Consider the following 5944-nt stretch of genomic DNA (forward strand, 5'->3'; position numbering starts at 1 on the left):
TGTACTGACAATGATTTTTAATCTTTTTCATACAGCATTGTACAGAAAATTTTTTTTTTTTAATTCTCATGATTTGTTCTTTTTCATCCAACATTGTACAGAAAATTATTTTTTAAAGTTCACATGGTTTATTCTTTTTCATGCAACATTGTACAGAAAAAATGTTTATAACTCTCATGATTTCCTTTTTTCATCCAGCATCGTTTTGTAGATGTTGGTAATGTTTCTCGATTTGTCCTTTTTCATCCAAATTGGATAGTAAGCGATTTTTTTTTAATTCTCGTGATTTCGACTTTTTCATCCAACATTGGACAGAAAATTTTTTTTTTAATTCTCGTGATTTCTTTACATCCAACATTGGGCAGAAAATTATGCTATTTTTTTTAATTCTCGTGATTTCTTCTGTTTCGTCCAACTGTATAAGAAACGATTTTTTTCATTCTCGTGATTTTTTCTTTTTCAACCCACATCATTTTCTTGATTTTGGTAATATTTCTCGATTTCTTTTTTCACCCAACACTGGATACAAAACGATATTTGTGATGTTTCTCGATTTCTTCTCTTTTCACCCAACACTGGATATAAAACGATGTTTGTGATGTTTCTCGATATCTACTTTTTTCACCCAACATTAGATACAAAACGATGTTTGTAATGTTTCTCGATTTCTTCTCTTTTCTCCCAACACTGGATACAAAACGATTGCTGTGACGTTTCTCAATTTCTTCTGCTACAACAGAGAATACATATAATGAGAGTGTTGTCGTGTAAACAGTTAAAGTCTTAAAGGTATTACTTAAGATAATGGCAAAACTTGATATCGGCCTCGGTATATGCTAAAACCATGAATACATAAAATCTAATATACAGTATGATTTAATATTTAACTTACCGGGTATACGATTATAAAACATCATTTTCAATCTCTTTCCTATGAGAGAGAAAGCAATGGTTTGTAAGACCGGTATTTTTTAAGATGCTTTTCAAAAGGGAAGATAAGCATCAGTTGGAACTGGAATCGGACTACACTTTTCAAAAGGGAAGATAAGCATCAGTTGGAATTGGAATACACTTTTCAAAAGGGAAGATAAGCATCAGTGGGAATTGGAATTGGAATAAACTTTTCAATAGGAAAGATAAGCATCAGTTGGAACTGGAATTGGAATACACTTTTCAAAAGGGAAGATAAGCATCAGTTGGAATTGGAATAAACTTTTCAATAGGAAAGATAAGCATCAGTTGGAACTGGAATTGGAATACACTTTTCAAAAGGGAAGATAAGCATCAGTAGGAACTGGAATTGGAATCAACTTTTCAATAGGAAAGATAAGCATCAGTTGGAACTGGAATTGGAATACACTTTTCAAAAGGGAAGATAAGCATCAGTTGGAATTGGAATTGGAATGCACTTTTCAAAAAGGAAGATAAGCATCATTTGGAATTGGAACTGGAATATAAGATTTAGGCCTAAGGACAAGCGCTGGGAACTACGAAGAGGTCATTCGGCGCTGAAACGGAAATTGAGAGTAAAAAGGTCTGAAAGGCGTAACAGGAGGAAAACCTCAAAGCAGTTGCGCTATGAATCAGTTGTTAGGAGAGGGTGGAAAGACAGAAAGTGGAAGAGAGAGAATGTGAACGGAGGTACAGTAAAAGGAATGAAAGGGGTTGCAGCTAGGGCCCGAAGTGACGCTACAAGGAACCTTATGCAGTGCTTACAGTGCACCGCATAAGGAGCACTGGTGGCTCTAACCCCCTACCCCCTACTGGAAGGTAGATAAAGTTAATTTTTTGGGGTGGCAATTGAAAGTATTCCGTGTGTATTTTTCCATAAAAAAACAGAATTTCTGATCCTCAGTCAAAAATAAAAAGTTTGTACATTTCAGAGATAAAAAAAAAAAAAAAATGCGGCGAAGTTTCTTCGGCGCAAATTTCTATACAGTGTATAATCAAGGCCACCGAAAATAGATCTATCTTTCAGTGGTCCTGGTATAATGCTGTATGAGGTGGGCCCATGAAACTTTAACCACGGCCCGGTGGTGACCTGTCCTATATGGTTGCAAGATGCACGATTATAGCTAACTTAAACCTCAAATAAAATAAAAACTACTGAGGCTAGAGGGCTGCAGTTTGGTATGTTTGATGATTGGAGGGAGGACGATCAACATACCCATTTGTAGCCCTTTAGCCTCAGTAGTTTTTAAGACCTGAGGTTTCAGAAACGTAAAAATTCAACAAAATCACAAACCGTCTAAAGATCGAGTCCCCTTTTATGGAGGAGATAGCAACAGGAAGACAGTGTATAGGCGACTGGACAGACGCCTAGTTACATCAAAAAGCTCACAGAAATTACCGGGGAAATAAATCGCCAGTCTGAATTAGTGACAAAAAATTATCAGGATGAGTTAGCGACAAAAAATTATCTGTCTGAATTAGTGACAAAAAATTATCAGGATGAGTTAGCGACAAAAAATTATCTGTCTGAATTAGTGACAAAAAATTATCAGGATGAGTTAGCGACAAAAAATTATCAGTCTGAACTAGTGACAAAAAATTATCAGTCTGAATTAGTGACAAAAAGTTATCAGTACGAACTAGCGGCAAAAAGTTATCAGTACGAACTAGCGGCAAAAAATTATCAGTGAGTCAGTGACAAAAAATTATCAGTATAAATATTGACAAAAAAAATATCAGCATGAAGTACTGGCAAAAATCATAGGTATGAATTTGTGACAAAAAAAACTACCAGTACGAATTAGTGACAAAAAAATTATCAGTATGAACTGGTGACCAAAAAATGATTAGTGTGGATGAACAACAAAAATATGAAATACTTATCATGAAATATGAAATTACACAAAACGCTTGGCATGGAAAAAAATACAAATACAGCCGTGCTCGATAACTCAGTATCCCGTAGGGGGTTAGTGCTGTCAGTGCACCTCATACGGTGCACTGTAGGCATTACTTAAGGTTCTTTGCAGCGTCCCTTTGGCCCCTAGCTCCAACCCCTTTCATTCCTTTTACTGTACCTCTGTTCGTCTAATCTTTCTTCCATCTTGCTATCCACCCTCTCCTAACAATTTTCTAATAGTGCAACTGCGAGGTTTTCCTCCTGTTACACCTTCCAAACCTCTTTGCAATCAGTTTCAGTTTCAACGCTGAATGACCTCATAGGTCCCAGCACCTGGCCTTTGCCCTAAATTCTATAGTCTGTTCTATATTCTCGATGACTTAGTATATGATTCGAGTTGCATAGAAGACAAATGAAAAGCCACTTTAGAACGTATCTCTCAGCTTAAACGTGACATTAACTTTAGAATTACTGAGAATCATTTAGGGATCTGCAGCTTATCAGAAAAGGATTATGTACAAGACGCACAGTACAAGGGTTCGTGAAACGAGGGGGTCCCGTCTTCAGAATTTAGTCTTGCGCCGGAAGTGGGATTACTTATGCACGTCTATAAAGCATTCTGTATAAGCAGTTATTTGCATGAGAACGCAGGAAATGCTGAGTATTATATACGTCTTTAAATGGAAAGTGAAGGCAGTTAAAAATTCTTTGTATTTTGATAATAGTCATTGCTTCTGTTTGACTGATTGCTCTCTCTCTCTCTCTCTCTCTCTCTCTCTCTCTCACAGTTATTCATACATACGCAATATATTAAAAAGATGTATGCTCTCTCTCTCTCTCTCTCTCTCTCTCTCTCTCTCTCTCTCTCTCACGCACAGTTATTCATACATATACAATATATTTAAAAATTTATGCTCTTCTCTCTCTCTCTCTCTCTCTCTCTTCTTCTCTCTCTCTCTCTCTCAGTTATTCATATATATGCAATATATTAAAAAAAAAAAGTTTACCTTGAACACCAAACTAACGAATAGGTCGGACTGTTTTCTAAATATTTTTTCCTAATTATTGTCTTTCCCATATGACGGACCGAAACTAAGAAGCAATTTGTTGTCAGTAACTCGGAGTCACAGAAGTCGCAGGAGCCACAGGCGTGTCAGTAGCTATAGGAGCCACAGGAGTTACAGCTATAGGAGCTACAGGAGCCAAGGAAGCCACGGGAGCCACATGAGCCACTAGGGCCATGGGATCCACATGAGCCATGGAAGCCACGAAAGCATCAAGAGCTAAATGAGCTACGGAAACCATGAGAGCCACAAGATTCCCAGAACCCACAAGAGCCACAAGCGTCAAAGGAGCCAAAAGAGCAACAGGAGCCACAAGATTCCTATAATCCACAGGAGCCACAGAAGCCAAAAGAGCAACAGGAGCCACACGAGCCACACAGGAGCCACAGTAGACACAAGAGCCACGGGAATCACAGGATCCACAGGAGGCAAACACCCGTTTCAAAAGGGGAAGCCAGTTTTACCCCCTGCTTCAGGAAGTGTGGGAAGTCTTCACAAGAGAAAGCGTCGCCCTTTCGTTAGCCCCCTAAAATCTACTTCCCCACCCCCTACCCCCTCCTACCCGCCACCCCAACACCCACCCACCCAACCTCACAGTCTGTATAGACAGGGAGCCACCGACAGCAACTGACAGCTTCCCAAACGGCAGACTAATGATCGAGACTCCTGTCACCCGAAGGGGATTTCATCTTCCGGCGGATTTGCTCAAAAGAATTTGCGGCAGATTTTAAGATTTAGTCTGATTGAAGAATGGGAGAGAGAGAGAGAGAGAGAGAGAGAGAGAGAGAGAGAGAGAGAGAGAGAGAGGAGATGTAGGAAAAGGGAGGAGAGATGGCTGAAGAGGAGGAGAAGGAACGGGAAGAGGAAAGGATTACGCAGAGAGAGAGAGAGAGAGAGAGAGAGAGAGAGAGAGAGAGAGAGAGAGAGAGAGAGAGAGAGAGGGTGTAGGAAGAGGAGGAGAGATGGCTGAGAAGGAAGAGGAGAAGGAGGAGGAGGAGGAGGAGGAGGAGGAGGAGGAGGAGGAGGGACAGGAGAAAGAGGAAAGGATTACGGAGGAAAAGGTAGAAAGAGAGGGAGAGAGAGAGAGCGAGAGAAAAGGAACAGAAAGAAGAGGAAGGGATTACACAGTAGTGAGGAAAAGGGGGTATATATATATATATATATATATATATATATATATATATATATATATATATATATATATATATAGAGAGAGAGAGAGAGAGAGAGAGAGAGAGAGAGGAGAGAGAGAGAGAGAGAGAGAGAGAGGAGGAGGAGGAGGAGGAGGAGGAGGAAAGGATTACGAAAAAAAGGGTATAGAAGGAGAGAGACAGAGAGGAGGAAAGTCCCACGGAGAAAAAGTTATAGAGAGGAGAGAGAGAGAGAGAGAGAGAGAGAGAGAGAGAGAGAGAGAGAGAAGGCGAAAGCATTGTATGGGATCAAATCCAAGAGATATAGAGACGGAGGGTGAGTATATAGAAGCATATACAATGCAAAGGAGAAGAAACGAAACTGATCAAAGCTTATTCTTGAATATAGACGCTTTGAGATATATATATATATATATATATATATATATATATATATATATATATATATATATATATATATATATATACTAAAAGGACCTCATTCAAACTGGATGGTATCTAATGGAGTTTTTATAGATACCATCCAGTTTGAATGAGGTCCTAAGTAATTCTACTAATGCACAGAACAATTGTGTATGTGATAAAGTTAATATATATATATATATATATATATATATATATATATATATATATATATATATATATATATATATATATATATATATATATATATATATATATAGGGGAGAATTGGAAGGGGGCTGAATGCCATACATTCAGAGAGAGAGAGAGAGAGAGAGAGAGGGAGAGAGAGAGAGAGAGAGAGAAAACGAACATGTTACCTATGTAATCGGGACTGGACGCGCCACATATTTCCTAAAAAAAAAAAAAAGTAAGTTCTCACACGTGGTATTTGAAGACATAATTTCCTATCTTTT

Source organism: Macrobrachium rosenbergii, chromosome 8 (genome assembly GCF_040412425.1).
Source record: "Macrobrachium rosenbergii isolate ZJJX-2024 chromosome 8, ASM4041242v1, whole genome shotgun sequence".
NCBI classification, from domain to species: domain Eukaryota; kingdom Metazoa; phylum Arthropoda; class Malacostraca; order Decapoda; family Palaemonidae; genus Macrobrachium; species Macrobrachium rosenbergii.